The sequence below is a fragment of the Macaca nemestrina genome, chromosome 10 (genome assembly GCF_043159975.1).
Source record: "Macaca nemestrina isolate mMacNem1 chromosome 10, mMacNem.hap1, whole genome shotgun sequence".
In the NCBI taxonomy this organism is placed as follows: domain Eukaryota; kingdom Metazoa; phylum Chordata; class Mammalia; order Primates; family Cercopithecidae; genus Macaca; species Macaca nemestrina.
Window position 1 is genome coordinate 119,028,881 of NC_092134.1, and position 12,277 is coordinate 119,041,157.

Genomic DNA, 12,277 nt, shown 5'->3' on the forward strand with positions numbered 1-12,277 from the left:
AGTATATTCAAGGAAACGAAAGCGCTCGGTACATGGCGTGCCTGGTAGAATTTGGTGAGAGAAGAGGCTGGAGAGCTAATCCACGCCCTCTGTCCATCAGAGCACAGATCACACCACATGTGATCCTTCCTTACCCTGCATTCTTTTAACAAATCTGTTCCTATTCATGTTGCCAGGAGGAGATTTTTCAGTCCGTTCATCTCTTCATGTTTGATCTGCCTGATTACATTATAAATCCTTAAGGAAAGAAATCATGTCTCTTTCCATGTACTCCAAACAAAAGCAAGTATCGTGCACAAAAAGCATGCTTCACTTCTTGGAGATTCTAGTGGAGATACTTGGCGTATTGCTCCAGAGCCCAGGGTTTTTAAAGCAATTTTCTTCACATGTGAAGACTTCAGTAGAGAAGAAAACATCCTTAGGAAGTATCATGAGTTACCAACATGGGGGCAAGGGAGAGGAATCTAATTTTTGCTATTTAGAAGCAGGCCTGGAAGTGTACAATATTCATGATTCCCTGATTATTACAAGATAGGAAAAATCATGGAATGCTAAAAAAAAAAAAAAAAAAAAAAAGAAAAAAGAAAAAAGAAACCTCCTACTGTCTAAACAACCATCTCAAGCTAGATACAATAGATTATGAAAATCAAACTTCAAGATCTACTAAAATCATCAGTCTGAGACATCTTATTCTCTTTTTATCTCCTCCCTATAACAATATTTCACAGTTCAAGTTTTGTCATCACTTGTCCTTTTTACAATCTTTTTCACAATTTTAAAGAATGTAACATGCGTTCTGTAGAAGAAAAAAAAAGACAGGATTGCACCAGATTTACTCTGACCTTTTTAAGGTTCCAAATTTAGTTAGTTAGCCATTTCTATCCTCCTAGCTTTTCAGAAGCTCATGTGTTAGAACTAAAAATGGCAAACCTCTCCAAATTACCAGCATTTAAAAGGTTAAACAGTTTATTTTTATCCCACTAGCAGAGCATGAAAGCTCCAGTGTGTTCAGACTTGCTATGACAAAGATCACAGCAAGAATCCAGAAATTATCTGTTTTTAACCCTTTCCATTTACAATCCTCAGATCTCAGTCTGGGGATTTTCTTCCCAAATTTTGCAAGCTGTTAGACGGTGGCTCTCAGAATCAGTCAGCTAAAGTCCTGTGGTGCAAGGCTACTACCTTTCTTCCTCAGAGTAGATCATCTTGGTCCGTAGGAGTCCAGAGTGCAGAATTCAAAGACTCCTAAGTATGGAACTCTCACTGCAGCATATGGACTCCACCCTCTGGGCTACTTCAAGGAACATCTGATTTTTCTATGTAGGGCAGTTTTCCCTCAAATGAACATTCTGATTTAGGTAGATAGATTGCTTTTTTCGTGGCCAGAAATAAATATTTTCAACGATATTGAGTGAAGCAAGAACCAGACTCACATACCTTTTGTGTAAGGAGACACAATTTCATAGAAAAAACCAGGAACTTTGGAAGTAAATACCATTTACAAAATATATATTTTGCTTCTCGCTCTCTCAAACTCTCTCTCTCTCTCTGATTCTCACAATTGCTTTTTAAAATTCACCATTTTAGGGCACACAGGCAAAAAGCGAGAACCCCGACAGTAATAGCAGAGGCTTTGTCTTGATACCTATCAATTACACTTGTGTAAGACTTCTTTTTAAAGATAAATGGGGGTCACCAAGAGGGAAGGCTTGGCAAAGGAAGGGAAATTAATCTACAGGTGCTCCTCGACTTCGCATGGGCCTGCAATCCCGATACAGTTCTTAACAGCCTTGTTTCTTGATTCCCTTCCACCTGAGTACTTTCAATTTTCTACCAAAATAGCCATGGCTTGTCTTTTCCTACCCATTTCGAAACCTGCTTTCAGAGCACATAAATGGGTGGCATAATTTTCAAGCATGAGAAAAGTGAACTACCCACTCTCACAAAACAAAGCCTGCTGGGCTGTTAAAAAATGAAAGAATTAAAACAGAGTTTTTTGTTTCTGATACGAGAATGCTTGGTCTGGCCTTCGGAGGCATGGCTTAGGCTTTTGTGACCTATGCTCTGAAAGCCAGACTAGAAAGCAGAGTCAGGATGTGTAGTTAAAATACAGGTATTAGATAAAGAAATTCACGACTTATGCAAAACTGATTCTCTCTGGGGTCCTAAAAACTACGCCTCTATTCTCAGAAAACGAAAATGTAAGTGATAATAATGTGTTACATTCCTTGAATATATCAGCCGTACAAAACCACTGCTAGCCTAGGTTTTAAAAAATGTATTTGCTCTCTTCAAGGAATCTTTCTGCATAATATAAAAGTTCTCTTTTTTGCCACCTTTTTGAACACAGGGATGATGAAAACGCAGAGAAGTCAAATCTTATGTAGAGTTAAGTTCTAAATTCAGGATGTAAGGTGAAAATTACATAGTTGAAATTACCCTTGAAAATCCCTCAAATTATCCATAAAGTAGAGTATACATATTTTTGTATGTACAACATTATACAGTAATTTTTATTCATGCTAAATTATGGGAACTTCAACACTGGATTAATGGAAGGAATAAAAAGAAAATCTATGCAACTCTCTGGACATTCAAAATATTCTGTAGGAAAAGATACAGCATTGTAAATCTTCTTTTTGCTTGCTTGATTTGCTCTATATCCCCTTAATATTTATCTTCTATAACCCTAATACATGTTAATAGATTTTTTTGTGTGTGCGAGGATTATCCAAGTTAGTAGAGCCAAATCCTACCCCAAAACATATGTATGGAGGCTTGATATCATCGCTTGTGATCAATTATGATTTTATAATCCTAACAATTCTAATAATGCTATAAAATGTATTCAAATTCATTACATTATCTGCCTCTTATTAAGTAATGGGGACAGGTATGAGCATTGCCGATTGTAGATGAAGGGAAGATGACCTGGAGTTTAAGCTTCTTGTTCAAGGGCACACTGCTCATTAAGGGCAGAACAGGGGATTAAAACCAGATTATCTCATTCCTAGTTTAGTGCTTCTGCCAAAGGATCAGAAGAAGGCAATTGACACAGAAACAATGTACCTTCATTTGGGAGACTGTAGGGTATTTAAAAAAAAAAAAAATCAAGAGGAAGGAAGAAAAAGCAAAGCCTGTTGTGGTCACCCACTTTAAGATCCATCTTTTGGAGGAGAAAAGGATTTATGAATTAACAAAGACAAAATAAAAAATATGGGTGATTTATGAGGATTCTAGGAAAAAAAGAGGAGATAAAATCCCAGTAATCTGGCAATGTTTGGAATGTCAGTTATTTAGAAAGACTTACACTGACACCAACCACAGCTGAAATACTTTTTGCACATACCCTTAAAAGCTTTGCAAAATATATCAAGGGAAAAGAAGAAAAAAGAAGGAGAATAAAGAAAAGAAGGAGAATAAAGAAAAGAAGGAATAGAAGAAAAACACAGAGATATATCCTCAGGGATAATTTCTGCTGAACCTAGAACCCACTGAGAACCTACACCCTTCTCTCAACTACTCTCATCTCTCAACTACTCCTTACCCCAACACTCACATGCAAACACACAATAATCACCCACATTTATGTTTACGAAGTGTGGAGAAAAGGGAATTCCACTTTTACGGTATTGAATAAAAATTGACATGATTACATAAGCACCCAAAGGGTTGGTGTTCTATAGGAAGGTTCTGTTTTAAAGCTGGATGAGAGAAAGGACTGCTCTTTGGTATTGAGGAAATCCATTCTGATTTTATCCAGTTTCCATTTTGCTTTAATCTAATGAGAAAATAGTCCATGCTGGTAGTAACCAAAGGAGTTATTTTTTTCCAGATTAGGATTACCTTGCCCATTTTCTTGAATTAGATGCAGACATTCTCATTTCAGTTTCCATAACGAAATAAAAAAATTAGTTGTGCCCAAATTCTTCTTGGAATAATCGTACAAAATAATCTGTTTTGCTAAAAAATAAGAAAATTATTTTATCATCCAAATAAACAAATGCATTATAATTAGTATGAATGTGGACTTGAGGGGATCCAGTGCATCACACAAGGAAATGTTACCCACTCATATTTGTAAGGAGGTGAAGAATGTAAGGAGTGCTACAATTCTGTTAGTAAGAAACTCGAAGGAAAGAAAACATGGATGAGAATGCTGAAAACAGAGGAGGAGAGAAGAATCAGCAAGAGGGAATTCCAAAAGAAAGTGGCCAGTGAAAATTTTACTATGGTGGAGCTACTGAAGAACATTTTAAGAATGAAATTTTCTAACATTGTTATCATTTAAATTGCTTATTTGATTTAAAGCTTCCCACTCTCTCTCCCCATTCCAATATGTGTATGCATGACCCTGTGTGTGTATATGTGTGTGTGTGCATATTACATTGTAGTTAAAGTATATTATCTTTACAAATGTTTTGTATAAAAGAGATTTTGGTGAAATCAATGAGTTGAGTTTCTCATTTTTGTTTTATTCTAAGAGTAGGATAAAGCAAACAGAGAAGCAGAGGCCACAGTTTGCACTCATTCCTCCATTTAATCAGAAAATAGTAACTGCATACTTGCTATTCTAGGCAAGGAGGATGGAGACAGAAGTTTCCTTTCCTCATAGGGCTTCGATTTGAGAAAGTAAGAGAGCTAACAATAAATCAAAACATAAAATAATGCCAGGAAATACTAAGAAAGATTAAAAAAAAAAGTTAAAGCAACTAGATAAAAAATGGTATGTTACAAGGAACAATAAGTATTTCCACTGACTTCTCATCTGCAAAAGGTAAATTCAGAGGCAACGGAACAACACCTCTAAAGTGCTAACAAACAGTAATTGTCATTTCAGAATTTTATATCACAAAACTATCTTTCAAAAATAGGGTGAAATATAAACTTTTTCAGATTTAGAAAAAGCTGAGCAAATTCACTGCTGGGAGATGTACATTAAAGGAAGTTCTTCAAACCAAAGGAAAATGAGACCAGATATAAAGCAAAATCTATAGAAAAGAATGAAGAGCAACAACAATGGTAATTAAGTGTGTAAATGAAAGACTTCATTTTCTTCTTGAAATTTTCTTAAACGACCATTGAATTTTTATAACAAAACTATGGTGATGAAGTGCAGTGGCATCTTGTGTAGAGGAGCAGTGATACAAATGTTTTCTAGCTTGATCTACATAGGATTATAGAGTGTTTACATAAGTTAAAAATTCATCAAATTTATGCAAGTTATACCTCATTTACTGCATGTAATTCTTCCTCAGTAAAGTATTATTAGAATAAAAGACCATAAGGACACAGAAAGATTTAAAGTTCAGTGATAGAAAAAGATATAACAGGAATATATAATAAAAGAAAGCAGTGTGGCTGTGTTAATATTAGTCTAAATGGTCTCTAAGGAAAAATTATTATAGCTAAAAAAGATGTGTTATATAATAATAAAATATTTAATGCACCAAGAAGATTTTAAAATGTAACCTCACAATATAAAGCAAGAATGAACACAACTATGAAATAAAAACAGAAAAATCTACCTCCAACATAAGGTACTTCAACATATCTTTCTCAGGAATTGACAGATCAACAGAAGGAATTTTAGTAAGTTGTATAAAATGTAAACAATAGGCCAGACGCAGTGGCTCACGCCTGTAATCCCAGCACTTTGGGAGACCAAGGTGGGAGGATCACCTGAGGTGGGGAGTTCAAGACCAGCCTGATCAACATGGAGACACCCTGACTCTACTAAAAATACAAATTAGCCAGGCATGACTGTGCATGCCTGTAATCACAGCTACTCGGGAGGCTGAGGCAGGAGAATAGCTTGAACCCGGGAGGCGGAGTCTGCAGTGAGCCTGAGCCGAGGTCACGCCATTGTACTCCAGCCTGGGCAACGAGAGCAAAACTCCATCTCAAAACAAACAAACAAAAAAATGTAAACAATACAATTAATAAGTTTGATCTAAAGGGCATATGTAGACTATTCAACACAATTAGAAATTGTATTAGTCCATTTGTATACTGTTTAAAAGAACTTCTCGATACTGGGTAATTCCTAACAGCAAGAGATTTAATTGACTCACAGTTCAGCATGGCTGGGGAGGCCTCAAGAAACTTACCATCATGGCAGAAGACAAAGAGAAACCAAGGCACCTTCTCCACAAGGTGGCAGGAAGGAGAAGTGCCAAGTGAACAGGGAAGAGCCCCTTACAAAACCATCAGATCTTGTGAGAACTCACTCAGTATCCCATGAACTGCATGAGGAAAACCACCCCCATGATTCAATTACCTTCACCTGGTCTCTGTCATGACATGTGGGGATTATGGGGATTACAATCCAAGATGAGATTTGGGTGGGGTCACAAAGCCTAGCCATAGCAGAGAAGCTCTTTTTTTTTTTTTCCAGGTACAAAGGGTACATATACAACAACTGACTATGTGTCAGGCCATAATTATAACAAGCCTCAACCAATTCCACTGATTGCAACACAATTAACATTTAAAAGTCAGTCATCAAAACCCTAGTAGTTAAGAAATCTTAAAAAACGCATTTCTAAAGTACTCATGCATCAATAATAATAATGGAAATAAGAGAATCAAATTTGAGACTTTTGCCATCAATTAGACCAGAGAATGGTGTGGTTGTTAAAAAAGAAAGTGGAATTCATTTTTGTCTTAAGACGGGAGATATGGTGTGTTTGTGTAATGATGAGGAAGCATCCTCAGAACGCAGGGAGAAATGATGATGCTGGTAGGGTAATGGGAAAGGCAGAGTCCTTAGTCCTTAAGTATTGTTAGTATAAAAATCCATAAGGACACAGGAGGACTTCACTTTAGGGCAAAGTGAAATGGAATAGAATTCTGCCTGCAGGTGGAGAGGTTTCCCTTAACGTCCATCCATTCAAACGTGAAGAAAGGCAGGGGCTTTGGGAACACAGGTGGGTAGATGGGGACATTTAGCAGGGAACAGATTAGAAGTGATCCTCTGATTTTTTTTTTTTTGAGAAAGAGTCTCACTCTGTCACCCAGACTGGAGTGCAACGGTGTGATCTGGGCTCACTGCAAGCTCTGCCTCCCAGGTTCAAGCGATTCTCCTTCCTCAGCCTCCCGAGTAGCTGGGATTATAGGCGTGCACCACCATGTCTGGCTAATTTTTATATTTTTAGTAGAGACGGGGTTTCACCATATTGGTCAGGCTGGTCTTGAACTCCTGACCTTGTGATTCGCGTGCCTCGGCCTCCCAAAGTGCTGGGATTACAGGCATGAGCCACCATGCCCGGCCAGTCCTCTGATTTTTAAAAATATTTTCTCAGTAAAATAAGCAGCAAGGCAATCAGTTGTAGTGAACAGTAGAGAAGGGATGTTAGAGACTTCAGGCGAAAGGACAATGTGTGTGGTCTTTGTCTTGGAGAGTGGGATAAGAAATTGGCCAGGGAAATACAGTGAGGCAACTATAAGAGCCCTCTTGATTTTATTACTCATAAATTTAAAGGGAATCCAGTCAGCTAGCCAGTCTGTTTCTTTCCCTAGCTGTGATAAACTGTTCCGCGGCATTGTGAAGTGTGCAGTGACCTGGACATATGCCCAAAGGATGGGATTTTGTCAAGAGAGGAAGGAGGAGAAATAAACCATCAAGAGAGAGGACAGAAGAGATCACAAAGATGAACAGAGTCTAAACTGGGTAAAAGGAATGTAAGACACAAGGAATGAAATCAGTAGTGTAACAGCAATTGGGTCAAATGTGATATGAATGTATAAGTCCACCAGTGCATTTCAGAAGTCTTCGGAGATTTTTTTAATCTCTTGAGGTCATGGAAATAGGGATTCTAGTTTATTTTCACCATATTTCAAGAAGCAAGGGTGTCACCTGGCATCTAAAATGGAAGGTTTTAAGCCACATTATGTATTTTATCAAATTTGATTTTCAGAACCTGAATAAATTAGAGTTAAAATCCCTAGTGGGCAAGAACTATTGTTTATCTTGATCACCGCCATATTTTTGGCTTTTAGTCAAGTTCCTGGCCCACAGTACGTGCTTCATAAGTATGTGTTCAATATATTAATTAATCCCAAATTTACAGATTAAGAGATGGAAGTCAGAATGGTTACAGAACTTTTCCAAGGTCCAAGAGACAAAAATAAATGAAGCCACTCTAGGACTCAGTCTTATGACTCTTCTTAGACCAGCTCCCTTTCCACTTGCTGGTGCTACTCTCGGATTATACAAGACTGAGAGAAAGGTGAAGAACTGTCCTAAAGAAACCAGCTTACCCTCCTACGTTATCCCTTTGTACTCCTTGTACTGTCTAGCTAAAGTACGAGGCATCTGAGGGACTGGGGTAGACTTGAGGGGGAAAACACAGCAGATGATCTGATACAGATGCATATAGAGTGGTGGCTTTCAAAACTTTTAAACTGTGATCCACTGATTGTATATACATATTATATCACAACCCAGCACAAGTATTTGCATACACACACACACTGAAAAAAAGTTTCCTGAAGTAATACTTACCTTGACTTCTGATTACTAACCCTTACTTATAAGAGATAAACTCTGATATTTTCTGTCCTATTCTATTATTTCTATATTATTCCATTCTTTTAAAAATGGTAGTAGCAACCAACATATGATTTCACAACCTTAGCAGGCAGTAATCTAACATTTGAAAAATACTATGTAGAATGATTTATGTAAGTCCATGCCATTCTTTCCTCCTGCTTTCCAAGTTGAAGGAGTGGTCTCAACAGTTTTTTACAGACTACAGGATAGCTCATAGTCATCATCATGATGCAGTCATTCTACATTTGTAAAATATTTTGTCATCTTCTGAATGCTGATTCCCACTTTCTTTTCTATACAACACCCCTAGACCTGTGATTTAGGCAGAGAGATGCATTATCCATATTTTATAGCTTAGGAAAATAAAGTTCAAGATGCTAAGTAACTTGACCACAATCACACAGTCAATTAGCAGCAGACCTATAACTGGTAACTGAGTGTTCTGCCCCCAAACCAGTATCTCTTTTAACTGTGTCTCTATCACCAAAACCCAAATTGTTACACAAGGAGCACTGAATTCTACCAGATTTCTGGATAAAGTAAAATGTGGATAAAACAAATTCAAAAAGGAATTTGGCTGAAAGTCAAAGGAGTCGGGAAAGGCCTGCTCTAAGGCATCTGGGAGGCCAAGTAAATGCAATGCCCTATAGACAAAGGGATATCTTAATGCATATGTATACGAATACATGCAAGGTAGCTAGTTTATTACCAAGATCACTTAAACCTGTAAGTGCTTATTTTTACTTGTTGCCTGATTTATGTGGGACTGGCATTCAGACTTAAAATAAATCTCTTTGTACTAAATATAAAGTTAATCGATGTTTTCAACAATAAAACATGAAAAAGAAAGGAGCTATTCAAAAAACGTCTTGCCATTCTATTTTTTTAAAAATCATGTCTTCATTTTCCTTGGCATCCTGAGAAATATTCCCTCAGGAAATTAAAAATCGTCCACCATTGTATACTTATCTTTCTACCCTGTTACAATTACAGAAGCGTTGAGATTCAAAAGACAAAGGCTTAACTGTTTTCAGAGACAAATTTATTACCTGTAAGAATATAGACCATTTCTTGTATTCATATACACCTTTCAGATCCTAGGTAAAATAGATGGTGATAACAAAATAAGCCCCAACTTAGACTGAAGAATCACAGAATATGAACAAGCACTGGTTCCAGATAAAGAACAAAAGGAAGCACATGTGTTTTCCTCACAACATTGTCTGATGTTGCTAGAAAGCTCACACACAACAGGAATACATTTTGGGAGCTCTTTGCATTGCCAGCCTTGGTGAAGCAACTTCTTTTTAAGATTTATCAAAGCATAAAGTGAGGCCGCTTCTACAAAGGATAAACTACTGTGGAAATGCAGTAATACCGATCAAAAGGTTGTCTCAAGGAAGGTTTTAAGAATGCTCATTGGAAGCCAATAGATGGGTCAGAACTTGGAAACTACATTGAAAGAATCTTGAATTTGCAATTCTAGGAAACGCTTTCAAGGTGACATAAGGACAGCCCTTTGGAATTGATTTTAGAAAATGGAAAGCAGGTTTGGTGCCTCCATATGGGAAACCAAAGATTTAATTGGAAAACAACTTAACATTGTCTGCTACGTTATAGTGGTTCTTTTGTTATGTAGTGTTTTTATTATTTTTAACTACTCTCTTTGTATAATCTTGTCCTGTGTTTACTCTACAGTTTCCTTTTGTTTTCTTGTCAACACACTGACTACAGACAAGAAGACTATTATTTTAGCTTACTCAGTGGCTCTTACATTGTTCATTGAGAAGATCACATCACATCTTAACACAGATGTTGGCAACATGTCTTGCCTGAAAAATGCGAACTGATTTTATTTTTTCATTACAGCATTCAGCTCATTTATTTTGTAAGTGGACTCAAACGTCCTTTAAAAAATCTGAAAGTTTTGAAATATGAGATAATGTGAGTATGCCGGTTTTAAATGTCCTTTATTAAAGTTAGGAAAGAGACATAAATATCCACGATACTATTAAGATATACAAGCCATTTTCTAAGATTAGGAAATACTCTACATAAACTCCCCCTTCCCTTTCTTCCTTACTTCCTCCCCTTCCCCTTCCCCTTCCCCTTCCCCTTCCCCTTCCCCTTCCTTCCTTCCTTCCTTCCTTTCTTTCTTTCTCTCTTTCTTTATTTTTTTTTTTGACAGAGTCTCGCTCTGCCACCCAGGCTGGAGTGCAATGGCAGGATCTCGGCCCACTGCAACCTCTGCCTCCCAAGTTCAAGCAATATTCCTGTCTCAGCCTCCCGAGTAGCTGGGACTACAGGTGCATGCCACCACGCACGGTTAATTTTTGTATTTTTAGTAGAGACAGGGTTTCACCATATTGGTCAGGCTGGTCTGGAATTCCCGATTTCAGGTGATTCACCTGCCTTGACCTCCCAAAGTGCTGGGATTACACGCATAAGCCACCTCGTCAGCCAGCCTTTTTTTTTTTTTGAGACAGGGTCTTACTTTCTCATCAAGGCTGTACAGTGGTACAATCTTGTCTCACTACAGCCTTGACCTCTCAGGCTGAAGCGATCCTCCCACCTCAGCCTCCCAAGTAGGTGGGACCACAGGCGTGTGCCACATCTACCTAATTTTTGTATTTTTTGTACAGAAAATTTTTTGTACACCTTATTGCTTAAGCTGATCTCAAACTCCTGGGCTCAGGTGATCCACCCATCTTCATCTCCCAAAATGCTGGGCTTACAGGTGTGAGCCACCTCACCCTGCCTGCATCCCACTTTCAATTACTAAGCCTCCACAGTGAAAAACTGTTATACCATGTGGAAACCTCAAAGAGTTTTTATTTCTAGTCCATGTGCTTCAGGGCAGGCTCCCTGTCTGTTTCAGAAGTGACCGCAGTACTGCCCTGTGAATCCTGATTGGTTCAAAGTTGGGCATGTGACACAGCGAGACCAATCTGAGGGATTTTTGCTCTGCAGAACTTTTGCGGGGATGGTTAGGAAAAGGGCATTCTTTCTTTTTTATCTGCGATAAAAGTGGTTCTAGACCTTACAGGTACCATCTCTACCAATGCATGAAGAGAGTCTGCCGGAGAAGGAAGCCAACTTGGAAAAAAACAAAGCCAGAGTTGGAAAGAGCAGTGCCCTAATGATAGCATTTCACCTTGTATTAATGGATCCAGCTATGCTGGAAGCTGGATGTGGACTTTGAGTTCCTCGCTTTTTTTTTTTCTTTCATTGTTTTTGAGACAGAGTCTCACTGTGTGGCCCAGGCTGGAGTGCAGTGGCGCAATCTCGGCTCACTGCAACCTCCACCTCCCAAGTTCAAGCGATTCTCCTGCCTCAGCCCTTTTATATGCTCTGGATTCCTGTCACTTGCAAACAAAATGTCTCTGGCAAATGTTATAGATAGCCAAAAAGGTTAAGCGTTGCCTTTCATTCTATGCCACCTTCACAGAAAGTGACTGAAAACAATAATGTGTGGGGTTATTTTTGTTTGTTTTTTTCTCCCACTGGCCCTTTGGGCTTCCTTTTCCCTACTCTGGGTCTCCTCTTGGCCCCATACCAACTGCACTTCTACAGTTCTCTGTGCACCAGTCTCCTCTTATCCTAATCAGAACCTGCTCACAAAGGGAGCTCTGATAGAAATCATTTCTATTTTAGTGTAAACATATTCACTAACAACCCTCTTAGGACTATTTGCATGTTAAGACTGATCTCCAATTATAGAGC